Here is a 27,745-nt window from a genome sequence, read left to right as displayed (position 1 = left end):
AGCGGGCGGCGGCAGCGGGCGGCGGGGGTCGTCGCGGGCCGGATTGGAAGGCCGATTGGGCCGCATCCGGCCCGGGGGCCGTAGTTTGGGGACCCCTGGCTTAGGCCATAATACATTTATCAGCCTTTCAGGGCTACAAAAGATGAATCAACAGAAGCATAGTTAATCTATGGACTTCCATCCTACAGAGGACAGTGACGGCCAGCAACTTAGATAGCTTGAAAAAACAGATTAGACTGGTGTCTGTGCTCTGCCCTCCTGGTCCTAAGCAATAATGCTTCTTAATACAGTGGTACCTTGGTTCTCAAATGGCTTGAAAGTAAGGGTTCTGGTTTCTGAACTCTTTTCGGAAGCCGAATGTGCTCCGTATTGAGTGTTACACTTCCAATATGCGTGCCAAACTTCTGTTTTCAGTGCCACACTTCCGTTTTCAGTGTAGCACTGAGGTCTGTCTGTTTTTGGTATTTATAATTTTTTATTAAAGATTTCTTGAATTACAAAGGTGTGTGCAGTGTATCTCATATTTTTACATGTATCATTTTTGCAAATCAGTTTCATTTGTTAAGACACTAAGAAGAAAGAGGGAAAACGAGGAAAATAGGGGGTGGGAGGGTGGATGGGGTGGGATTAGGTGATGATGTTTCTGTTTTGCTTAATATATGTAGAGCTTGATATCAGCTTTGTTTGTGTAGGTTCTCCTTTATTCGCTTGTGTTCTTTTGCTGGTGAGAGGTTAGGTTACAGGTAGGTAGCCGTGTTGGTCTGGATCGAAGTAAAATAAAAAAAATTCCTTCAGTAGCACCTTAAAGACCAACTAAGTTTTTATTTTGGTATGAGCTTTCGTGTGCATGCACACTTCTTCAGATACAGTGAAATGGAAGTTTCCAGGCACTTATGTAGAGAAGGGGTGGGGAGGGGTGGGGATGGGGAGGGGGGATCACTCAGAAGGGTGGTGGAAATGGGTGATTGACTGACTGATAGCTGTTGATGACCGTAAACGACTGCAAATGGTTTTGCATGAAAAAGCAAGGGTTGAGATGGCTGAAGATCGCTTATCATGTATAATGAGATAAGAATCCGATATCTCTGTTCAAACCAGGTCCCTCCATGGTTTTGAGCTTGGTGATAAGTTGCAATTCAGCAACTTCTCTTTCCAGTCTATTTCTGAAATTCTTTTGTAGTAAGACAGCTACTTTGAGATCTTGTATAGAATGTCCTGGGAGATTGAAGTGTTCTCCTACTGGTTTTTCTGTCTTCTGGTTCCTGATGTCAGATTTATGTCCATTTATCCTTTGGCGTAGGGTTTGGCCTGTTTGTCCAATATAGAGAGCTGAAGGGCACTGTTGGCATTTGATGGCATACACAATGTTAGAGGATGAGCAATTAAATAGTCCTGAGATGGTATGTTGGATGTTGTTGGGGCCAATAATGGTGTTGTCTGGGTGTATGTGGCAGCAAAGTTGGCATCTGGGTTTATTGCAGGCTCTGGTACCAGTGTCCATGTTAAGTCTGGTGGTTGTATTATTGTGGGTGAGGAGTTGTTTAAGATTGGGTGGCTGTCTGTAGGCAATGAAAGGTCTTCCTCCCAGAGCTTGAGAAAGGGAGCGGTCATTGTCCAGGAGAGGCTGTAGATCTCTGATGATGCGTTGTACTGTTTTAGCTTGGGAGCTGTATGTGGTGACTAGTGGTGTTCTGTTATTTTCTTTTTTGGGTCTGTCTTGCAGCAGGTTCTCTCTAGGTATCTGTCTGGCTCTGTTGATCTGTTGTTTAACTTCATCAGGTGGATATTTTAGTTCTAAAAAGGTTTGCTGTAGATCTCTTAGGTGAGATTCTCTGTCTGTAGAGTTGGAACAGATGCGGTTGTAACGTAAGGCCTGGCTGTATACGATGGATTGTTTGGTATGTTTGGGATGGTAGCTAGAAGCATGTAGATATGTTTGTCGGTCAGTTGGTTTTCTGTATAAGGTGGTGTCTATATGTCCATCCTGTATTTTTATAGTAGTGTCCAAAAAATGTATTTCTTGCATAGATTGGTTCATTGTTAGGTTGATGGTGGGGTGAAAGTCATTGAATGTCTGGTGGAAGGTTTCCAGGGTCTGTTGTCCATGTGTCCAGATAATAAAAATATCGTCAATGTATCGCAGGTACAGGAGAGGTTTGAGTGGGTAGGAGTTAAGGAAACGTTGTTCTAAATCTGCCATGAAGATGTTGGCATACTGTGGGGCCATGCGGGTGCCCATGGCTGTGCCGCTGATCTGGAGGAACAGGTCATCACCAAATTTGAAGTGGTTGTGGGTAAGGACAAAGTGGCAGAGTTTGGTAGCAAAGTCCGCTGTGGTTTTATCTGAAATGGTGTTCCTTATGGCTTGTAAACCATCATTGTGTGGGATGTTGGTATATAGAGATTCCACATCCATAGTGGCTAGTATAGTATTGTTAGGAAGATTGTTCAAATATTGTATTTTCCTCAGAAAATCTGTGGTGTCACGTACGTAGCTGGGAGCACTGATAGCATATGGTTTCAGAACAGAGTCCATATAGCCGGAAACACCCACTGTAATGGTGCCAATACCTGAGATGATGGGGCGTCCTGGGTTTCCTGGTTTGTGTATTTTGGGTAGAAGATAGAAAGTTCCTGGCCGAGGTTCCGCTGGTGTGTTTGTGAGGATCTGTTCTTGGATGTGTAGGGGTAGCTCCTTAATAATCTTGTTCAGTTCTTTTTTGTATGCTTGTGTGGGGTCTGAGTCCAATTTCATGTAAAAGGCAGTATTGGAAAGTTGTCTGTCGGCCTCCTGGATGTAATCAGTTTTGTTCATGATGACGACAGCTCCACCCTTGTCTGCCTCTTTAATTATAATGTCTGGGTTGTTCCTGAGATTTTCTATGGCTCTCCTTTCAGCATGGTTTAGATTTTGTTGTAAGCGATGGTGTTTTCTGGTCACATCCGTTTGGATTCTGTGGCGGAAGCATTCGATGTACAGATCTAGTGTGGTATTGCGTCCATCAGGAGGGGTCCATGTGGAGTCCCTTTTTGTGTAACTTCTTTTCGGTGGTAGTTGGTGGTCAATGTTCTGTTCATTGATGCGTTTGGAGGGTGATGGTTGTTCCCCAGTAAGTTGAGAGGTTAGGGTTAGCCAAGGGTGTGGTTGTTCATTTGTGATTGGCTGTGATGGTCTTTGTTTTCATGTGTGAGTGGGGTGAGTGGGTGTTTTGGGTCAGGTTAGCCATATTGATTTGTATGCTGCCGATAAATTTTTGCCATTATCTTGTTGGGCTTTGTGCGTGATAAAGGGGAACCATACAGGGATGAAGGCATCCTTTTTTTCCCAAATAATTTTTATTCATTTTCAAACAATACAAAATACAAAAATATAACAATAAAAACAGAAAAAAGAAAAAAAGACATAAAAAGAAAAATGAAATGTAAAAAAAGAAAAACATCGATTCTAACCTCTTTTCTTAACTGTGGACTTCCTCAAATCTCCCTCATTGGGTCCATTTTTAAAACCAAATTAGGCAATTTTCATCTTATATCTTAAATCATTCTAACATATTTTTTTCATTAACATTAAACAATTTCATATTATATCTTAAATCATTCTAACATATTTCATTAACATTAAGCAATTTCATATTGTATCTTAAATCATTCTTAAATCGTTTCTATTTCTATAAATATCAACTTAACATCAACCTGTAATTAATCAATTAACCCATAACAATTATCTTCCCATCTAACTATCTTCTATTTTTCCCCTTATCCTCAAATTTATTCCCAAAAAATTTCCATAAATTAGCATTTATACTCTAAAAACTATTTTCATCCCCCCCCCTCCCCTGGACTCTGGGTCTCCCAGATGATTCAGCGAGTTCTATAGGTCATTCCAGTTTTGGACCATCTTAATCAGTCAGGAAATATCATGTAAATATTACCCCTCACCCCACTCCCACTCTGTCCCAGCCTGCCCACCACTCTTTCTTGGTCATCCCCTGCTGCCTCCCCAATTCTTTAAATGTTGCAAAACACCATCCATTTACATTTCCACTTTTCCGTCCTTGACCCCCGTGTAGATTCTGCTCTCCCTCTCTCACTGGGAGGGCAAAGTTCCATGCTGGTTCTTCTTTAACACCCTTTAAAGACAAACATGTCTTGTTTCCTCCCCCCTCTCACTGGGGGAACAGTGTTCCATTCAGCTTCCAGTTCATCTTTATTTTATTTTTTTAAATCATCTTTATTCATTTTATAGATAGAATACAAAATACAAAAAGAAAAAAGAAAAATAATAGGCACAGAAAAAGCATAAAAAGAAAAAAGCCAACAAACAAAAGAAAAAAAATCAAAAAACAAATAATAATAATAATATATGTCTTATATCCTCATCAATTCATTTAGACTCCCCCGATTCTCCCCTCGTTGGTTTCTTATTTCAATTCTTTACAATGCAGTTTTCACAACATATCAATTATTTTAAAATCTATTAGAATTTCCTTTCTAATTATCCTCTTTACATTTTTATAACTAATAACTCAATTTTAATATACATACAATTCTAATTAATAATTCCCCAACTTAAGTTTTTGTCAGAAATGAAATTCCCTTTTTTTAAAAAAAAATCATTCTTCCCCCCCTTCCCCTGGACCCAGATTACCCAGAAGTCTCAGCAAATTCCATAATTCATGCCAGTGTCAGACTTTCCCATGCAATCCAGCCTATAAACACAAAATTATGACTTTTATCCCACACCTACCCTTTCCGCAAGCTTCCAATCATGTTTTTTGAAACCCACCTGTTTTCCCCCCCTCTAATTACTTCCCAACACCCTTCTTCCATTCTTTTTTCCCAGCAATTTCCCTGCCCACCCTCTCTCACTGGGTGTGCAGAAAAACCCTCTGGGTCACCATTGAGGAGTTCTTTTTTCAAGTTCTGGATTTGCCCCACATCTCTCACTTGTGGAGCATTTTGCCCTCCCTCTTTCTCCTCTTCTTTGCATTTTTGAGATGTTTCAAAATTGTCCTTATTGTCTTGCGCTTGTAATTCTTCCTCTAGATCCTCGGAGCTGGACTCTTTTCTTTCCTCCTCATTTTTTGTATTGCCATTTAAGTCCTCTAGTCTTTTATTTCTTTGTCTCAATTGCATATTGTTCTTGTCCAACTCATCTTTAATATTCACGAGTACCGAATAAATCTGTTGGTAATAACAGTCTTGTGTTGGTGTTGGGACTACCATTGTCCTTGCCTCTCAGACCCCGTGGGAAAGCCGAAGATAGGAAGACCGGATGTGGCAGGAGTCAAATTCCATAATGAAAGCCATTTTAAGTCCAGTTCTGGCTAAGTCGTTGATTCATATATATAACATAGTCCAATCATGATTTCTGCAATAATTATATATCCATTCGCTGATCGCTCTAGGATCCGAGATCCAGTCTCCTGGAGGGTTTTAGAAGTCAAATTTCTGACAAATTAAATGTTTCCTCTCACTTCTCCTGTTAGGGATCAGGTTACTGCGTTGTTGCAAAACAATGCAGGAGACCGACTTCCGAATTTTAAAGTCTCCCACCGCGTCCAATTAATCAGTAATGTCAATCAAAATTTTCACTCATGTGGAGATCTTGTCCAAATCGTGCAATTTTTCGGAAGGAATCCACCGCTAACTGGGTGAAGGCTCAGGGCTTCGCTTGCTGGAGGTGATGACAGTGCCCAAAATGGTTCCCGCGACTTCCACTCCGCTAAACTCTCGGAGACTCTGCCGAGCTCCCCGGGCAGCGGAGGAGTCGCGTTATGGAGCAGCGCCGGGCGGAACAGCTCTTGGGACGCTCTACCTAAGGTCTAACGGGGATCCGCGTGCTTCCAGTTCATCTTTAAAGGCAATTGCATTGTCCAGGACTGATGGTTGTTCATTTTTCTTCACTGAACTCTCTATTGAGATTACTCCTTCTTCAGTTTCCACGTAAATCTAGTTTGCTTTCGCAATCTCTAATGTATTACGCACCTCACATTTCAAATCTTCAAGCAGTTCCTAAAGTTCCCATTGAAAGTCTATAAAATCGGATGATGTTGTGTCTACTGACATGTTAGTAGTCTCAGGTTTCATGGGAACATCACTGATTACAGAACAGAAAATGGTGCTGTTCTTAATTCCAAGCCTCAAAATCAGAAATTAAGTCCGAGCTGGTTGCAAACTTCAATTTTTTCATTCTTGTTCATTCCTTAAAATTCTAATGTCCATTTATGAAAAGAACATTTATCAGATGTCAAATTTTAAGCCTTATATTTTACGTTCTCTTCAATGTTGACAGTTCTCAGCCTCAAAGAGGAAACAAATTCCTTTCTATTGTGATGTTATTTGGAACATAGCAAGGAGAGTGGAGAAGGAGACGGTGTTAAAATCATAGAAGGTGCAGATTGGGATTGAAATGTGTTCAATTCATTTCTGCTCTTTCTTGAAAATCTAACAGGATTCTGTTTCCTCTTACTCCCAAACAGGTGAGAATTGTATGGAGCCAGCTGTGAATTCATTAGGAAGAACAAAAAAACAGTTTAAATGCATGGAATGTGGAAAGAGCTTCAGTAGAAGTGGATCACTTACAATACATCAACGAACTCACACTGGGGAGAAACCATTTGAATGTACTGAATGCGGAAAAAGCTTCAGTCAAAGTGGGATACTTAAAATACACCAACGAACTCACACGGGGGATAAACCATTTGAATGTATTGAATGTGGAAAGAGCTTCAGTCACAGTGGAGCATTTAGAATACATCAACGAACTCACACAGGGGAGAAACCATTTGAATGTACTGAATGCGGAAAAAGCTTCAGTCAAAGTGGAGCATTTAGAATACATCAACGAACTCACACAGGGGAGAAACCATTTAAATGTATTGAATGTGGAAAGAGCTTCAGTCGAAGTGGAAATCTTAGAAGTCATCAACGAACTCACACGGGGGAGAAACCATTTGAATGTATTGAATGTGGAAAGAGCTTCAGTCAAAGTGGAGCATTTAGAATACATCAACGAACTCACACAGGGGAGAAACCATTTAAATGTATTGAATGTGGAAAGAGCTTCAGTCACAGTGGAGCGTTTAGAATACATCAACGAACTCACACAGGGGAGAAACCATTTGAATGTACTGAATGCGGAAAAAGCTTCAGTCAAAGTGGGATACTTAAAATACACCAACGAACTCACACGGGGGATAAACCATTTGAATGTACTGAATGCGGAAAAAGCTTCAGTGAAAGTGGAACACTTAGAAAACACCAACGAAGTCACATGGGGGAGAAGCCATTTAAATGTATTGAATGTGGAAAGAGCTTCAGTCACAGTGGAGCACTTAGAATACATCAACGAACTCACACGGGGGAGAAACCATTTCAGTGTCTTAAATGTGGAAAGAGCTTCAGTCACAGTGGAGCACTTAGAATACATCAACAAACTCACATGGGGGAGAAACCATTTAAATGTATTAAATGCGGAAAGAGCTTCAGTCAAAGTGGATCACTTACAAAACACCAACGAACTCACACAAGGGAGAAACCATTTAAATGTATTGAATGTGGAAAGAGCTTCAGTGAAAGTGGATCACTTCAAATTCATAAACGAACTCACACAGGGGAGAGACCATTTAAATGTATTGAATGTGGAAAGAGCTTCAGTCACAGTGGAGCACTTAGAATACATCAACGAACTCACACGAGGGAGAAACCATTTAAATGTATAAAATGTGGAAAGAGCTTCAGTCACAGTGGAACACTTAGAAGACATCAACGAACTCACACGGGGGAGAAACCATTTAAATGTATTAAATGTGGAAAGAGCTTCAGTCACAGTGGAGCACTTAGAAGACATCAACGAACTCACATGGGGGAGAAACCATTTAAATGTATTAAATGCGGAAAGAGTTTCAGTCAAAGTGGATCACTTACAAAACACCAACGAACTCACACAGGGGAGAAACCATTTAAATGTATTGAATGCGGAAAGAGCTTCAGTGAAAGTGGAGCACTTAGAATGCACCAACGAACTCACACAGGGGAGAAACCATTTAAATGTATTAAATGCGGAAAGAGCTTCAGTCAAAGTGGATCACTTACAAAACACCAACGAACTCACACAGGGGAGAAACCGTTTAAATGTATTGAATGTGGAAAGAGCTTCAGTCACAGTGGAGCACTTAGAATACACCAACGAACTCACACAGGGGAGAAACCATTTAAATGTATTGAATGTGGTAAGAGCTTCAGTAAAAATGGGGCACTTAGAATACATCAACGAATTCACTCGGGGGAGAAACCATTTAAATGTATTGAATGTGGAAAGAGCTTCAGTAGTAGTGGAGCACTTAAAAAACATCAACGAACTCACATGGGGGAGAAACCATTTAAATGTATGGAGTGTGGAAAGAGCTTCAGTAGAAGTGGATCACTTAGAATGCATCAGCGAACTCACACAGGGGAGAAACCATTTAAATGTATTGAATGTGGAAAGAGCTTCAGTAAAAATGAAGGACTTAGAATACATCAACGAATTCACACAGGGGAGAAACCATTTAAATGTATTGAATGTGGAAAGAGCTTCAGTCAAAGTGGAGACCTTAGAAAACACCAACGAACTCACACAGGGGAGAAACCATTTAAATGTATGGAGTGTGGTAAGAACTTCAGTCAAAGTGGGATACTTAAAATACACCAACGAACTCACACGGGGGAGAAACCATTTAAATGTATTGAATGTGGAAAGAGCTTCAGTCAAAATGGACAGCTTAGAATACATCAACAAACTCACACAGGGCAGAAACCATTTAAATGTATTGAATGTGGAAAGAGCTTCAGTCAATATGAGCACCTTAGAAGACATCAACGAACTCACACGGGAGAAACCAGTGTAAGTGAATTACTTAGAAGACATCAGTGAACTCGTTGAAAACTACAGATTTATTTAATTTGGAAAGGGCTTCAGACAGAGTGGAGACCTTAATATTCATTAGCAAATTCACACAGGGGGGAAACCATATAAATGTATGCAGTGTTCCACTCAGGGTTCACTACTTACATCAAGAAACTCATAAAGGGGGAAGTTGTAGATGCATGGAATGTGTGAGATATTCTAGTGTTTGTACGTAAATTTGTATACACATATATATGTATGTATTAAAGTAATGAAGGTCACATATACTAAATGTACAAAATAAGTGGCAAGTTGTTGCTAGATAAACAGGGAGAGTGTGGATCTGGAATGTTCAAGGTGTGTGTTGAATCTGTTGAGTTTTGAGGTTCGCCCTTCACTGCTAAAATGTTGGGTTGCCCTTGTCTTGTAGATCAGCATTCCAGGCACTCATTACTTGAACTTTGCATAATCCAGTGAAGACCTTTTTACAGATAGCGTTATCCAGCTGAATGCAAAGGTCTCTCTGTCAAATGTTCATTTGGGATTCCTTTTAAAACTCATCTCCTATTTTCTGTGCTCTTGTGTACCTGTTTTGAGCTGTTTTCATTAAATATTTTCTTCATTGGCTTTTGATATTTGGAAGGTGACCAGTGAGGGTGTTTTTTGTGTTTCTTAGTTCACTGAAATGTTTTAAAGGAATGTGTGAAAGAATTAGGGCTAGGGTCTGAGGAGTGGGAGACATATTCATTGTGAATTTGGGAGGTGGAGAGGGAGAGAAGAGAAAGCTCAGTTATTTGGTCAGGGCTGTGGCTAAAGGCCTGGGTCCAGCTTTTCTGGGAATTGTAGTCTCAGGATGTCCAATTTTAGTTGGCTGAGGAGGCTCAGAAACGTCTGAGAGGTTCCTCCTAGAACTACAGTTCTGGCCAGAATGGGTTCTGGATCCTGCCTGCGGACGATCCAGAAATTGCCACATGGTTCTGATTCATATCGTTTGGGCTGCGCCATATATTTTTTTCTCTGACAGCGGCACCTCCTCCCTCCCTCCTCCTGGCTTCTCCCCTGCCGTGCAGAGGAAGGGGGCTAGCCTTTGATTGGTTCCCGCAGCATTGTTTCCCTCTGATTGGTTGCAGCTTTCTTTTCTCCTCCCTCCCTCCCTCCTCCTAGAGCCAAGAGGAAGGGGCCTGGGCTTTGTTTGTCCCAGCGTGATTGCTTGACGGCCACCATTTAAGGCAGCCCCTCTCCGGCCCTCCCCTAGCTCACTGCTCCTTCTGCCACTGCCACCGCAGCGAGTGGTTCCATTCTGGGGTGTATGAAGCCTTGTTTCCCTGTTTTTAACTCCGCTACAAAACACATCTCCCCATCCAAGACGGGAGAGCAGAAAACACCCGTCCTTCTGCAGAAGGAACCGCTCGCTGCAGAAGGATGCGTGTTCTCCACTTTTCCGTCTTGAAGGTGGAGGCATGTTCGGTAGCAAAGTTAAAAACAGGGAAACAAGGCTTTGCATGCCCCATAACCTGGGTCTCAGAATGGAATAGATATGCTGTGGCACGGAACTGAGACCTTCGGAAGTTTATTATTGTTTTTTGATGGAATCTTTGGATCCTATAGTAATGAGAGTGCACATGCGCATGCACCCTCTGTCCCGCGGCAAGGTTTGAGGGCCCTCTACTTTAAAAGGTTACTAGCCCCTGTCTCTGGATGTGCAAAAAAGAATTTGGAAGTGTTTGTATTCATTCTTGGGGGCCATGCTATTTGGCGACCCTCTCTTTTTCAAGAGCTAATTTCAGGGCTGTGAGAGGCTAAGGAAAAGCCTTTTGTTTGTTCTTAATTATTTAAAAAAACTCAAAATGTGACAAATGTTTGTGGGGCCTCCACCTGCTGCTGGGGGGGGGGGCTGGATCTCTGCCCCAAATGTCTGCCTTGATGGTAGCAGGATGGGAGAAGTCAAGTGCCCAGAATCAAAAAGGAAATGTATTTTCTGCATATTTCTTGAATGAAATGGGTATGTCTGAAACCTCCGACAAAGTTCATGTTGACAGCATCACAGCTGTTGTTCATTAACCAACTAACATCATATTTATCACTGCTGATGAAAACCCTTCAGAGAAACAAGGTGGCATTTCATACAATATAATGATGTCCTAAACAAACACTTACGGTAATCAGATATATTTGCCTTCTAGAAGGTGGGGCAAGATGCTGAGGGAATCTGTATTATATCGAGGAGAGAAGGGGGGGGGAGGGAGCTCAGTGTTGGGATTTTTGTTCACGCTGAGCTACTCAAGCAGCGAGGCTGGTGTGATGTGTGTCTGTGTTCCCAGGAGAAAGGAATGTATATCTTATCAGCCTTTCTCCCCACATGATGTTTTTCACTGTACTTTACTTTCTGTTTCCGGCTCCAGCAATGCCAGACGCTCTTACAAGCAGCTCTGAACGTCTGAGCTTGGCAAGCAGAGAGACACTCTGCATTTTGCCACAATAAAGTAGTTCAGCTCACTTTATGGTCTTCTGTGTGTTATTCTTTCAAGTTGGGAGCAACCACATATTTCCCGTGCTACCGGACTCAGTTCGTAGCCGGACATGAGCACACAGGTTTTGTCCTAGCCCTGGGGCTCGTCTCACAACTGGCCCCGGGCGGCAAATGCCAATGCTCAGTGCACCCAGAAGACACCAGTTGTTGGTTGGAGTTGCGTCTATAAAAAGTGCATACCCTTGCTTTTCCATAAAGAAATGGGGAGGAATGATGAACTGGAATAGCTGACTAGAAGGAAAGGTAACCTGGGAACTTCATGTTGATTGACCACCCCAGCTCCCTGACCCCAAGAAAAGGCTCATCCAGGGAGGCAGGTGAGCATTACAGCTAAACCCCATGTTATGCTCTCCAGTAGCTATTCACTCAGACAGGGCTAATTTCATTCATTTCTTACTGTGGGGGGGGCATGTGTTTTACATTTCCTTTTCCCCTTCCTTGCAGTCCTGACAATAATCAAACCTCCACGCCCAATGCTTTTAGCCCCAGAAAAGGAGCTCCCCTTGGTGTCAAGGGAGGGGTCCAAGGGAGCATCTGGAGTCCTGCCATTCCTTCTGTCCCTGGCCCCTTCCCCTCCTCTCTCAGCCATCCCAGGACCACTCTTGACTCCCTAGCAGAAGACAGGATCTGTCTGTGATGGTCCTGGCTGGCTGAAGGACCACTTCCTGTTTCCTGGAGCTCCATCCTTCTTTCTCATGCAAGGTGGAGTCATAAAGCAGATGAAGGCTGAGCACAACTAAGGGTGACACAGAGGGGGCATGGATTCTGCTTAACGTCTTTCTGTCTAGATCAAAATCCACACACAAAAAGGGGCAGTGTGAGAGCACAATCAGTTTTATGGAGCTGCGTTGAAAGGCATTGCTTCGTGACACTTAAGAGCCCCTTCTCAAACAATTGAGCATTAAAAGAATTTAAACTACATAGACTAATGGGGGTAATGGTGTGTTGGGCCCAAGATCTTGGATATAATATTCACATGAATGAGTGTGAGAAAGTATGGAAGGAGACATAAAGTATACAGCATGCTGTACTCTCAGAAAAAATATCATGAAAATGCTATACAGACCCCGACCAAGTTGGCCAAAATGTATAAAAATAAATCAGAAGTGTTCTCGAGATGTAAAATGGGTAAAGGCTCGTATATGCATATGTGGTGGGAATGTAAGAGAAGAAGAAAATTTTGGGATATCACATATAATGAATTTTTTAAAAAATATTATAATTCCCATTCATAAAGAGACCAGAAGTCTTCATTTTAGAAATAGTGCCGACAGGAAAAAAAATGCAGGCCACTCTTCATGTATGCAATGACAGCAGCCAGAATTTTGGTAGCGAATAACTGGAAAAGCAAAAAGTCTCCCACAAAAACTGAATGGCAGCTTAAAATGATAGAATAGTTATAATTGACAAACATGACAAGGGAGAGTTAGAGGACACTCGAATCAGAAGGTTAAGAATGAGAATAATTGGAATGAGAATAATTGGAATTACATGTATAAAGAGTATTTGAAAAATTATTGTGATAACAAAAATCTGGCAGATCTTTTGTGATTCTTGTAATAACATTGATAAATAAAAGAACTAAAAAATCTTAAAACTCCTATAACACTTACCTGATACAAATCTAATAGAAGGGCCCCAAGGCACTAGGAGGCAACCTGATAGTCATGTATCTCCCCCCTCAAAAAAAACTATGAGCTCTTGGTTTCTCTTTAGACACTCATTCATGGTCACCTGGAGCATTTGAGGGAAAAGAGAGAGAACATTGTGGCATATGAAGCAAACAGAAAAAGAAAGTGAAGTGTCATTGTTACTTGGAAGGGCAGAAGTGATAAAATGTTTAATGTACATATAATGCTGTGTTTGAATGCATTGTAATTAAAATACTGTAAAGGGAAGTTTCTCTTAGACTTAGGCAATAGATTCCACTCTGTCAAAAGCATCAAAGGAGGCTGGTATCTTTCCCAATAACTCTTCGCTGGAGACAGAAGCTGCAAAGCTTTCACAGAAGGAAGCTTAAACTTGAGAAGCCAATGTGTTCTTGCTAAGAGAAGCAGCAGCAGTTGCAAATAACTTATACAATGATGAAGAAACTTAGGATCTCCCTCTGATATAGGAAGGTTTACTGGATTACATGAAGGACTGGAGATTGTTTGCAATCTGCTACTTTATCATGTTCATCTTATTGTTGGTCTTTAAGGTGCTACTGAAGGAATTTTTTTATCTTATTGTAAGACTGTGTAAGTGTTCTGCAGTAAAGCTTTGAAAATTATTCTTGTGATGGAGAAATCTCATTTCCACACAAGGTCCAGATCAGGAATTCCATGGAACAATCTTAACAACAAGTACCTGATGGACCAAACCATGATGTAGCCATGCTCTTTCCTACCCCCTTCCAAGAATTGCAACAATCTGTTCCTCCAAATGGTTCTGTCACTACAGTGGTGCCTCGGGTTAGGTTGCCTTCAGGCTAGGTAACCTTTGGCTTGCGGTCCACAAAAACCCGGAAGTACCAGAACGTCCTGTGCTTTGGCCTGTAGAAACTTCAGGATGCAGACAAGCCTCTAGAACAGATAACGCCTGCAACTTGAGGTTCCACTGTATGCCCTGGGGCCCCCAATCTTTCTCACTGCCAATGGAAACTAATGAGTAGGAGAACCTATCCATGTGTCACTGGAACAAAAACCTCAGATATTCACTCTGTAAAATAATGAAAGTTTTCTTTCCCCCCCTCTCCCCCCCCACTCTCTCTCCACTTCTCAACTCCCCAACCTTATGCTGTATGAAACATTAAACTTTCTCTATGTGCGCATTTTGATGACATGCAAAGTAACAGAGTAGCTTATAGCTAGGAAGCTAAATAGCTATTCTAGGTGGTATTTCCTTTTTGCAGACTATATGTACAATGTCCAGACTCTTTGTATTCAAAAGAACTTTACATTCATAAACATATAACTGAGAATAATATATTTACAACCCCATGCTTATTCAAACTTCCTCACTTGAATTGTCTTACAGTTTATTATGAAAGGTTTTTTCTTTGACTTCAGCAGTAAATCTCTCTGTTCCTGCACAGGTTTCTTCCTATTAGCATTTAGTGATCTTCCTCTGTATCACTTCAGACGGGTCACACTGATACACAACAGTATACTGAGACATCTCTCTCAGCAGCCATTCTCTCTCACACACAGATAAAAGAACAGAAAAGCAGTTAAAAACAACAGTTACTGGAATAACAGTCACAGCAGAATGGAATGCCTCCCTCATGTGACTCACAGTCAGCCAATCACATGAGAGCTACTGTCAAAGGAAAAACTCCGTTAATAAACCATCACCCTTAACACTTTCCCCAGACTTAGAGAAACCAGCGAGCCTTAAAAGTAGGAGAGCAAAGAGCTAAAGACAGAGGGCACTTAGCAGCACTCACAGAAGAGATGATGATGATGATGATGATAGCTCCATTGTTTTCAGTGAGCTTGTTCAGAATTAAACAGCCCATTGCTTTGTGGACCTCAGATCTCCAGAGGAGGAAATAAGGGGATTTGTATCAGGGACCAGCTTCCATACCCTGCAGATGAAACCTTCCCCTACCTACAGTTGCTCCCACATAATTCAGTGGGACCTATTCTCAGTTCATTGTCTGCTGGATCAATGCCTTAAACCTTTGTAGATTCTGTATATCACAGCATAACCATTGAGGTGTCCCCAGATGTTGTCCAGTTCCCGTCAGCTTCAGCCAGCAGGGCTGACAGTCAAGAATGATGGAAGCTGTAATTTGGAGCTCACCAACAGGACTATGCTGCCCTATATCCTTCCCTTTGAAACAAGTGTGAAAATAAATTTTGGACTCTATAGATTTGTCCTGATCTGTGCATGCAATGTCTACTTCTTTTTTGTAGCTGTGTGATTTGTGCTCCTATTGTATTGTGATGGTCATTGAGTATAAACTTATGATTTTATCCCAGAATGTCCCACTTCTCCATAAGGGCCAGATTTGATGCGTGAGGGCCAACCATTTTATTGAGCTTTTTTTTAGGATTGAAGTTGTTGTGCAGGCAGAAGAGAGAGGACCAAGCAGAAAACGGTGGACAGGAGTGGGATGTTAACCGAGAGCAGCAGCGAGAATGCTGGGCGGAAGACAGAGCAGAATGCGGGGCGCCTGTGTGAGCTGACCAGTGGGACAGATAAAGACCAGGGCACCTGCGCGAGCAGAGCACTAGCTGGATGAAATCAACAGTCCACCGCTAACAAGGTCCTAGAGCCGGACAATGGATGCCAGCATGCAACGGTCAGCAGGTGGGTAGGCTATCCACAGTGTGTGGACACAACAACCATAAACAGACCTGCATGTGGGGCCGGATGAAACTTTCTATCAGGCCGGATTAGGCCCCCCGGCAGGTTTTTTGACACGCCTGCCTTTGGATGTCCCTATATTCATTGGAGAAATGGTGGAGGGTCAAGAGTTATCCAACCTCCAAGCCATACAGAAGGCAATCCTGTATACTGTTGTTGTTGTTGTTTAGTCGTTTAGTCGTGTCCGATTCTTCGTGACCCCATGGACCAGAGCACGCCAGGCACTCCTGTCTTGCACTGCCTCCCGCACTTTGGTCAAACTCATGTTCGTAGCTTCAAGAACACTGTCCAACCATCCCGTCCTCTGTCGTCCCCTTCTCCTAGTGCCCCCAATCTTTCCCAACATCAGGGTCTTTTCCAGGGAGTCTTCTCTTCTCATGAGGTGGCCAAAGTATTGGAGCCTCAGCTTCAGGATCTGTCATTCCAGTGAGCACTCAGGGCTGATTTCCCTCAGAATGGATAGGTTTGATCTTCTTGCAGTCCACTAGGGAAGTTTTTTTAATGTTTAATATTTTTTAAATATGTTGGAAGCTGTGCAGAGTGCTAGGGCAACCTAATAAGATGTGTGGGTTACAAATAGTAAAATTATCATTATAAAATGGAACGTCCCTTTTTTCATCAGAAAAATATTTCCGGGTATGGAAAGATAACAGGCATTTGGGTGCCTTCATTCCAGCTTCCTTAAATGGTATTTCAGGATTTTTTCATGATGAGGATTTAGAAACCAGTGACTACACACCAAATCACAAGGAGACTTATTAGTAGAACATACTAGATAGCTTATGAGATGCAAGATACAGAAAGTTTATCAAAAGGGGAAGTTTTGTGGGAGGTTTTTTTTTTTAACCATTGGAATACTGTGTACACAATTTCAAGGTAATATCTGTCATAAGAGAAATCATGATCAGAGAGGGGAGTTTAAGAATGACCCTGTCTATATCTGTATTACTTCCTATTCTCTACTACGTATTTGTGTCCTTACGGAGAAATAATGTCCCTTTGACTTCAAGAATGTATCTTTTAACGTGTGCCTTCAAGAATGTATACTGTATTTTAACGTGTACCTTCAAGATGATCTTTTGTTTGTTTTTACCTGTATTTCTTGACCTTGTATGACTAGTGTAACTAAAGAATGTAACTGTTGACTGTTGACTTTCTATCGTTGTACTGTATAGATTAATGCCTTCATATCCTGTATGATCTCTTTGCCCTGACAGTGAAGAGCAGTACATCCAGGATGAGAAGCAGTGGGCTGCAAATACCAGGGCAGGGGAAGCAGCAGGGAGGTCTCGCCACCTGCACGATGCATTCGCCTTGCAAGGGGGCGCATCCAGCCCTGCAGCCTCCTATGGCCCAACCCACAGCCAGCGAGCACCGATGCTCAGAGAGGCAGGAAACCGGCCAGGCAGGGGGACTCGAGAGCGGCTGCAATTTCCTGTCCCCCCGCCGAGAAGCGCGGAGGAGCAGCGGGCATTGTCCTGGCGAGTTTCCCCGAGAGGAGCGGGATTCCGGTACAGGGACGGAGCGAGGAGTCAGAGGTGAAGGGGGGGGGGACGAAACAAGAGGAGGAGGAGGAGAGCACGTGCGCCTCGTTTGGCAGGATCAGCCTCCGAGTCTAGCCGGAGGCTGCAGGGCGCCCCCCAACCGAGCACGAAGGGGAAGGGGCTCAGCTCAGGAGCAGGGCATCTTCAGGAGGGCATAGGGGCAAACATCTCTAGGCAGGGCTGGCACGGACCCTCCCTGAGACCCTGGGGAGCTGCTCCCTTCAGTCCTATAGACGATGCTGAGCTCAAGGGGCACAATGAGGGGTCGAAGGCAGCTGCTGCTTCGCGATGGAGGCTGCATGTAGTCGCCCCCTGATCAGCGGCGTTCCTGGGGCTTTTGCCGCCCCTCTGCCTGTCCCTCATCAGGGAGCCCCGTCCTCTTCCACGGTCCTCCCTCCGCTCCGACTGTCCTTCCCTCTCGCCTGCTTCTGCCTCCCTGCGGTGGCTGCAAGGGCGATGAGTGGGTTCAGGGGGCGGAGAGGGAAGGCGAGGCAGGGGGGAAAGGAAGAGCAGTGCAGCAGGGAGGGAGGTGCCCCTCTCACTCTGCAGCCCCCTGGCACCCTTTGCAGGCCACTACTCCAGCCCCCCCCTTTCCTCTGCCAGTGCCATTGATAAACCTATAAACCACCACCATTACCGCATCTTGTGGCAATGATGTCCATCAGATTCATTTAGCAAGGAAATGGCTTCTTTTGCCTGCCCCAAATCAAGGTCACTGTGCCTACACATGGAGGTTCTTTGGTCTGTCATGGCTAATAAAACAGCTAATAGATCTATTCCCTGGAGAACGCATCTGATCTTTCCCCAAGCTGTCAAAGCTAGTGACCTCTTGGGTCTGTGTGTAAATAAGTGAGAGAGGCTTAAGCCTGATTCTTTAAGGTTTTATCTTCCACCTTCCTCAGTAACACTGCTGAGTTTTCAGTTGAAGGCTGAGAGTTGAAGTGGGTGACAGTATTGAAAATGCAGAGGAAAGGAGGATTCTTTGGAAGTGGCAACTGGAAATAAATTAATGTTGATGACAGTATTGTAAAAGACTAAGGTAGGCAAAATTGAAATTAGTTATTAATATTCAGATTATTACTCATTTCTATACTGCTTCATATTTTTAAGAAAAAAATCTCAAAGTGATTAGAGAGAAATCTCAATGCAGTTTGTGTTCCCAGGATGTTGAGAACATTAACTGTAAATCCAGGAGTTCTCTCCTCCTGATAGTCTCAGATTTGATTGTTCTTTCTGATAGAGCAGGAGGAAGGAAACATTTATGGCCTTAAAGCTGCATTGATTCTGGAGGCCACATTCCAGTGAGCTGTGTGGCCAATATATCCACATGCATGCACCATGCTTTAAAATATTGTTGGTCAGTATTCCTTTTGTTTGTTTGTTTCTTAGGCTGTACAGACACCATATGTTTAAACCCCCAGAGAATCATGGGAATTGTAGTTTATTGCTACAGTTCTCAGGACCCTTAACAAACCAGCTTGCAGGATTTGTTGGGTGAAGCCATGTACTTTAAATGTTAGGTGGGTCTGTCACAGCCTTAATCCTATACAAAGATCTGTTGTTGCCTTTCCAACATGCTTGAAGTTGCATCCAGGATCAGCATTCCCTGGCCACTGAACATGCTCAGTGCTCTTACTGAGTTGTTTTTGGATTCCCCTACCACTGCCTTGGTTCCCCCACCCCCAAATATTATTTGTACTTCAGTAAACCTTGAAGTATCTTCGAGTCTTCGGATAACTTCATCTCGTCCATGGGTGGGGTTGTTTGGGCGACATTGTCATTCATAGCCTGAACATTAGAAATAGAAAGAGTAATAATATATTTCAAAATCTGGCTAATGGTTAAAAAACGTCCTTTTGTTTTTATTCTTGATTTTTATTCTACACTGGTTTTTTACTTTGTGTTTTTTTTTCTTTTCCAATAGGGTACTGTAAAAATAGAAGAGCAGGGACCGAAGAGACCCATTTGAAGGAAGAGCCTGGAATCCAAAGGAAAAAGAACTCCTGCAGGCCAAGTTGGGACCTTCAGGGACCTTCTACCTCAGGCAGATTTACATCAAATTAAGCAGGAGGCAAAGGAGCGGCAGCCACAGCAGCACTGGGATGACCAGTGGCAGGATTTCCTGAAGACAATGCAACCCCCTTGTTCAAGTTGGGAAACCCCACAGGCTCCCAGTCCTCCCCACTCCAGGGATGGTGTCCTCCTGGCCTCCTTCAAGGGAGCTGCGGATGACAGCCGGTGGCCCAGCGGGAGAGCAGGGGAGACAGACCAGACCCTGCTCCAAGACACTGATGGGCTTCTAGGAAAGGTAAGTGCCCTCCTCTCACCTGGGTTTCCAGCACCTGGAGGTAAAATCATAGAATCAGAGAGTTGGAAGAGACCACAAGGGCCATCCAGTCCAACCCCCTGCGAAGCAGGAAACACCATCAAAGCATACCTGACAGATGGCTGTCAAGCCTCTGCTTAAAGACCTCCAAAGACGGAGACTCCACCATACTCCTTGGCAGCAAATTCCGCTGTCGAACAGCTCTTACTGTCAGTAAGGTCTTCCTAATGTTTAGGTGGAATCTTCTTTCTTGTAGCTTGAATCCGTTGCTCCGTGTCCGCTTCTCTGGAGCAGCAGAAAACAACCTTTCTCCCTCCTCTATATGACATCCTTTTATATTTTTGAACATGGCTATCATATCACCCCTTAACCTTCTCTTCTCCAGGCTAAACATACCCAGCTCCCTAAGCCGTTCCTCATAAGGCATTGGTCAGAGGTCCAGTGCCTCTAGACATGGGGGTTCTGTTTAGCTATGGTGGTGAATATTCCTCCTCCCTGCGCTTTCTCTCTAATCCACTTTAATAGGGCTTGCTAGACCAAACTTTATTATACATGGGAGGTTTGCGATCATATCTCCTGATGTTGTTACTTTAATGAAGCAACCACAGGGGACTCTGAATTTCATCAGAGCAGAAGCTACATGAGAAGAGGGGCCCTTCCACCAACCCCCATTTTGTGGGAATGTTCAGGGATGTGGGAAAGGTTATATTATATATATATATATATGTGCTAAGAAGTTCCCAAACTTTGCAGAGTTTACATTCCCTTTTTAAAAACACACAGCAGCAATAGCTTTTGCATCAGGCTCACTAGAACCTCTACAATAATATATATATTCCTGGTATATTTTCCGCTTGTTCCCTCTTAAAAATAAGACATGACACAGTGTTGTTAAAGTGTAAAGTTTACTCACATAATCATTTCTGTTCACAACCGGATTCCAGAAAAGACAGATTAGCTTATAAAGACATATATACACATGGAGTCTACTCTTAAGAAGTGGGCTCCATTGTCCTCTCTTGGCTGAAAGCTGAGAGAGGATTTCTAACTAATATGTTGCTTCTTCAAGAACTAGATGAAAAAGAAAGAGAAGAGAGACATAAAATGGTGGCCGGGCCTAGTGCTCACATTCTGCAAGTAAGAGCACATGTCAAGCCACGCCCCAACTCTCTACATGCAGGGGAGGGTCTGTCTCAGCTCAGGAGCTAAAAGAAGTTCTCATTGGCTGACGTGGACATCCCCTTTGTGTGTTCTCTCTAGGAATGTTATGATTGACTGCTCTTAACACTTTACATCCCACACGTTTTATCCCTCTAAATTGCCTCCATTTCCAAAATGCTCTTTTCTCCCCACTGAGGTAAAAATCTTGGCACATCTTGCAGCCTCAGCACTGCAATGTGCAGTGCAAATAGAATAACACTGGCCTCCCTTGCAAGGTTGTTGCAAGATTTATTAAGATAATGGCCGTCTCAGATGACTGAATCACAGCCTGAAAAGATGCTTTACAAATACTGTAGGCACAGTTTTTAAGGATTATTCGGCAAAGTTACGCTGAAACCTAAGTTGACCCAAGTTTAAAACAAATATCTCCTGGGCATCAGAAGCAGAATGCAAAAAGAGAGGGCAAAAGAGAAGGACTCTGCCTGGGTAGTTGCACAAATTTACCATCTGTGGTCCTGCACTGGCAGCAAGGCTAACAAATAGGGGAACTTGGAATGTCCTAGTCCCATCTCCCCCTGCATCTGCCACCTGAGCCAATTGTCCCAGTTTACCTCCTGATTGGGCCAACCCTGATGGTGAACTGTGATCTAACTGGGCAGTCTCTTATGAGCCATAACTAAGCAACTTTCCATTTTGCCCAAACTAGGAAACTACAGCTGCCAGATTTGGAACAAGCCGGGATATTAAGATAACTTCAAACTGTGTTTGGTCTAAACAGGAAACTCTGGTTGATCAGTGGCTTCGTGGTTTGACTGTTCCCACTGCAAAGGGGCTGTGCACTCAGGTGAAAGGCTTCTTCAAATCCCTCCTCATTGAGTCGATACACAATAGCTCAGAATGGGCCAACACATGTGAAGCATTCTGAATACTCTTTAACAGGGCAGTCCTGCGGAGGCCTACTGGAAGAAAGCCGCATTGAGTTCAGCGGGTATAGGGCTCCATTGAGTTGTTTATGACTCAATTAGGAGCCACTAATTACCTTCCCGGTGCGCTTTCTCTAGCGCCTCTGCTCCGTAGACCCGGGCTGGCAGTAAAACACACACACAGCAGAGTTCTTCTTCTTCTCACACAGCGAAAGCTTGTATAGCCGTTGGATAAAAAGCCTCTTAAGAACACATAGAGTCCAAGGTGTTCTAATAACTACTTAAGTTTATTCTAGAGAGAAAAATAACAAACAACCTGGTGAGAGCGCAGACATCTTGCGACCGTCTCCCAGGCAGAAACGAAACCAACTGATACATACAGAAACACTTCTGGTACATTCTGTAACATGATATTCCTCAGTGGTCAGGTGCTACAGTACACAGTTAACTCTTTGGTTACTTGTTACTCCTCACACCCCCTCTCACCTGAACACTGGGGATAGCGGGTATCCAAACTTACCCCAAAACCAACCCTTCACAGAATTCCCTATGCCGTTGGAAACTCAAGGGTTTTGTGAACCCATCTGCTAGGTTCTCTTGGCTTGGACAATACCTCAACTTTACCAAGCCTACCTGTATGCTCTGACATACGTTTCGGAAGCGGATGTCTAAGTGTTTGGTTCTGGCCTTGAACTGTCCAGACTCCGCCAGTCTCAAAGATGGTTGATTGTCGCCCCAAACAGTGATGGGCTGGCTACAATCACCCCAGATTTCCTGGACCAAACATCTATAGTACTCCAATTCAGTGCATGTCGCAGACAACGCACAGAATTCGGCTTCCGTGGAAGACATTGCTATTAGGCTTTGCCTGCGCGACCGCCAACCAATCAGGGCATTTCCAAACTTGACTACCAAACCAGTCACTGACTTCCTGTCCTCCTGATTGGCCCAATCAGCATCTGCAAAACAAGTGAGTTGTGGCTCACCTTGCGCTGACATCTCCAAACAATACTCTTTGGTCTCCTGCAAATACCTAAGCACTCTCTTAATGCCATTCCAAGCATGCACGCTAGGTTTCGATGCTTCTCTACTGAGCAAATTGACTGCAAAAGCAATATCTGGTCTGCTCCATTGTGACAAATACAACAGACTCCCTAGCGCTGACTGAAACACTTCAGGACTCTCAAACGCTACTTTGTCCTTCACTTGTGACTCTTTCACAAAGTTTGTCTCCATGGGTGTTCTGACCCCTTTACAGTCAGACATTCTGAACTTCTCAAGCAAATGTTCAATCTTGCCTTTCTGACTGAGCAAGAAACTTCCATCCTCAGTTCTGTCTATCTGCACACCTAGATAAACATTCACTGCACCTAGATTCTTGAGTTTGAACCTCTTGCCTAGCTCTTTTGCAAACTTCTGCACTTGCATCTGGCTCTTTGCTAAGCAGATCAGGTCATCAACATAGACAAGCAACAGTTCCTGCTGTTCTCCTTCACCTCTGAGATACAGACAACTGTCAGCTAGACTCTTCCTGAAACCTAGGCTCTTCAAAACAGAATCAAGACATGAATTCCAATTTTTAGCGGATTGCTTCAGACCGTAGATCGACTTGTGCAGCTTCCACACCTGACCTGGCACGTCACTCTCAAACCCTGGAGGAGGCAACATGTACAACTCCTCCTGGAGGTCAGAGTTCAAATAAGCGGTGTCCACATCAAAGTGGTTGACCACTAGGCCTCTCTGCGCTGCAGTCGCTAAAAGCATCCTGAAAGATTCCGCTCTCGAAGTCGGACTAAAGACATCTGTGTAGTGGATTCATTTCTTCTGAGTAAAACCTCTAGCCACTAATCTAGCCTTGTACTGAGGCTCTCCAGTCACTGTGGGTTTCAGCCTGTAGACCCACCTACAACTGACTGCTTTCTTACCTTCTGGCAACTGTGTTAGGCTATACACACCAAGAGATTGCATGGAGTTCAACTCTTTCTCCATTGCAACTTTCCACTTACTAGCTTCCTCCACTGACAACTGTTGCACCTCTTCAAAGCTTTCAGGCTCACACACTGCTAGGTTCGCCCATACACTGACAGCTGAAAACCTTTCAGGTGGTTTACCTTTCGTGGTGCGTTTTGAACGCCCTGGTCCCACATCTTCCCCCTCTAAATCCGAACTGCTTGTCTCTGACTGTGGCTCTCTCGGACTAGCAGCACTGTCAAGAGACTTACTACGCTTTGCAGCCCCCTCTGGGCTTGCTTTGGGTGAAGTGGGTGACCTACCACGTTTGCTGTACTTCCCAGGCTTGACCTGGGGTGAAGTCGGTGCGCTTCTGACTACTTGCTTCACTTCCCTAGGAGCTACACCACTTGGACCAGCTGCCTGACCTGGATCTGGTCCTGCAGCACCTAGAACTCCAGCATCAGCCACCTGAGTTTCCTCTTCCTGGTCAAAACCTGAAGACCAGTCAAGAAGAACTTCGGGGTTAGCATGAATGCGTCTCCAGCCCTCTTGTTCACAGAACGTAGCACTCCTGCTAATGTGAACGCGGGTTTGGTCCCCCTCTGCTGGTACAAACCTCCAAGCCTTTGAGTTTGGTTCGTAACCACAGAAGATCATTTTCCTGGATCTTGATCCTCCCTTTCTGCGCTTCTGCTTTGGAATTAGAACCCAAGCCTCACACCCAAAAGTTCTGAAATAGTGCACCTTCGGAACTTTGCCATACAACATGTAGTAGGGTGTGTTGTCCACAACTGAATTAAAAGCGCGGTTTGAACAATAATTCACAAATTTATAGCATTCCCCCCAAAACTTCTGGGGTAGTCCTGCATCAAACAACGTTGCCTCTACCAGTTCAGACAGCGTTCTAAATTTCCTTTCAGCTAAACCATTCTCCTGTGGACTAAAAGGAGCGGTTTTTCTGTGCCTAATTCCCTTGCTGCGGAAAAAACCTTGTAGTTCTGCACTCAAAAACTCTCCCGCCCTGTCACTCTGAAAACACTGGACAGTGAGAGAGAACTGTAGTTCTACTTCGGCTACCCACTCTTTTATCACTTTGGCAGCCTCCCCCTTCTCTTTCAGTGTTATGACCCAGGAAAAATGGCTGAAATCATCCAGAAGACACAAAACATATTTTGAACCACCTAAACTTAACGTTGACATAGGCCCAGAAATATCCATGTGCACTAACTGAAATGGCTTTGTGCTCTTCCTCTCAGACCTAGGATAAGAGCATCTCTTCGTCTTCGCTTTCGCACATGCACGGCATTGCAGGTGTTTTTGACATGGCTTGAACCTGCAACCTTTGACAAAATCAGGGGCTTTTTTCACATAAGGAAAAGACATGTGACAGAATTTACGGTGCCAAGCATGAATACAATCCTTATGGATAGCGCCCTCTGTGCCCTTTGGGGTATTAGCACTTTTAGCCTGAGCATCACCAGTGTTACTTCCACCTGCTTGCCCCCTCCCATCTAGGACAAACAGACCATCAGACCCAACAGTAACACTTACCAGCTCAGCCCCATCTCTGGCAATTTTGCAAACACCATTGGCAAAACTTATTTCAAAGCCCTCACGCAATAAGCAAGACACACTTAAAAGACCATTCTCCATGCCTGGTACAACATAAACATCAAGGTTAGTGTCTAAGCATTGCATATAAAAAACACCCTTGCTTTTAATTGTTCCAGAAGAACCATCAGCAAGATGCAGGCTTTTTTCATCTTCAAGTGGCCTGCAGTTCAGGATCTGTCCTGAAGGCGGTACAAGATGATGGGTGCTGCCTGAGTCGATAATAAAAGTGAAACTGCCCTGTCCTCTGTTTCGAACCGTTGCTAAGGCAGCAGAAAGACGGCTGACAGGCTTATCTGGAGTTTTCCCACGTCCTCTGCCTCGGCGCTGCTGGCTGGTCCCACGACCACGTCCGCTGGGTTGCCTGGCACCTGGCTGAGTGACCTTGGCTGCTTCCGGAGCTGGGCAAAATCTCGCTACGTGCCCAGGCTGCTGGCACCGATAACAAAGCCTTGTTGCGCACGCACTCACAGTGGATTCCTCAGTGCTTTTTACTGCACCCCCACTGGCTTCTCTGCGCCCACGGCCCCCCTTCTCAGCTGATTCTTTCTGGCGTCTCTGTTCCTCATCCGCCAAACGCCCAGAAACGTAAGCAATCGTGAGTTCAGCTTCAGGCAAGGCCTCAAACGTTAAGCACAAATGCTCATAGGCGTTTCCCAAACTAGACAGCAAAATATAAACTTTTTCCTTCTCTTTAAACACAAGCTCATGCCGCTGCAGCTTATGGAATGCATCAATCACATTGGCAATGTGCTCCTTAATGGGTTGCCCTGGTCTCAGTCTCAACTCAAAGAGATGCCTCATAGCATGCAGCTTAGGTCCAGCTGTTTTTCTCTGATGGACCCTTTCCAAACTGTCCCAGGCTTGCTTGGCATTTTCAGCATTTTGCACATAGGGCAGTTGCGTAGCATCACAGCTCATGGCAATGGCACATAAAGCCTTATTGTCTTTTCTGGTTTCTGCTGCAAACCTCTGTGCTTCAGCTGCTGAATTATCAGCGACAGGGGTTGGAGGATTTAACACACAAGTCCATAAATCCTTTCCTAGCAACCACATTCTGGCCCTTTCTCTCCACTCTGCATAGTTGTCGCCATTCAACCTCTGGAACGGCACGACAAATGACTCCTGTAGCTGCTCCGCCATCTTGTCCACCCCCGGGCTCCGTGTCCGTGTACTCACTCAGAATAGCTGACGTTGCTCCTCCGGGTAGACTGCGGATCCCAGCCTCTGGTCCAGGGTCTTTCTGCTAGCGAGTGCATCTGTTAATTGCCGACTGCAAAACAACAGGTTTCTCCCAGCTAGCTCTTTACACCGGCTTTCTCCAAGGCTTTTACAGCTGCAATCACCTTTTATTGCTTTGGTGATTGATTAGGTTCTATGATCCATAACCTGTGACGGGTATAGGGCTCCGTTGAGTTGTTTATGACTCAATTAGGAGCCACTAATTACCTGCCCGGCGCGCTTTCTCTAGCGCCTCTGCTCCGTAGACCCGGGCTGGCAGTAAATCACACACACAGCAGAGTTCTTCTTCTTCTCACACAGCGAAAGCTTGTATAGCCGTTGGATAAAAAGCCTCTTAAGAACACACAGAGTCCAAGGTGTTCTAATAACTACTTAAGTTTATTCTAGAGAGAAAAATAACAAACAACCTGGTGAGAGCGCAGACATCTTGCGACCGTCTCCCAGGCAGAAACGAAACCAACTGATACATACAGAAACACTTCTGGTACATTCTGTAACATGATATTCCTCAGTGGTCAGGTGCTACAGTACACAGTTAACTCTTTGGTTACTTGTTACTCCTCACAGGGACATACTTCCATGTTAGCGTGTATAGGATAGTGGCCTACAGTTCTGTCCAAAAGCTATTTAACATTATTAACTCACCCACTGTCATGAACACACCAGCCCAAAGCCTAGAAGTACAGCCTGACTTAGAGAGCAGTCAGCAACAGAGAGGCTCATGTTTCTCTCAGGCAGCTGAGAGCCGACAGCTGCAGACTCCCACTCCTCTTGACACTGAAAGGAATTTAGATAACACGATAGCTGGAAGCAGGCTGCAACAAAGCCAAAGCTCTCAACAGGCACAGGCAGGCTTGTAGAGCAAGGGAGGGAGCTTTCCTTCACCGGAAGAGGAAGCAGCTGACCCAATGAGGCCAAAGAGTAGACGAATGGGAAGGGTTTAGACAGAAAACAAACCAAGAGACGCAAGGGTCATAGGTTCAGTATATTCTGCAGACGCCAGAAGGATTCTTCAGAAGGGTCAACTTGAGTGTACTTGATGGATGCTCGACGTCAGCTCTCCGAGGCTAATTGCCTCGGAGAGCAATTAGACCCCACTCCTCTAAGTGGGGTCACTTAGAAGAGAAGATGGTGAAATGCAAACAGGGGACAGAGAAAGGGCAGAACTCCTCAATGCCTTCTTTGCCTCAGTCTTCTCCAAAAAGGAAAACA

The 27,745-nt window shown here is 44.1% G+C and overlaps 1 pseudogene; it reads left to right on the top strand.

Moving 5' to 3' along the window:
• LOC132591589 (zinc finger protein 729-like) overlaps positions 1 to 27,745 on the top strand; it is a 41,604-nt pseudogene that overhangs the window by 6,138 nt on the left and 7,721 nt on the right.

This window comes from Zootoca vivipara, chromosome 2, assembly GCF_963506605.1.
Source record: "Zootoca vivipara chromosome 2, rZooViv1.1, whole genome shotgun sequence".
Classification (NCBI taxonomy): Eukaryota; Metazoa; Chordata; class Lepidosauria; order Squamata; family Lacertidae; genus Zootoca; species Zootoca vivipara.
The sequence above is the reverse complement of the archived record's forward strand: the minus strand, read 5'-3'. Positions and strand labels throughout refer to the sequence as shown.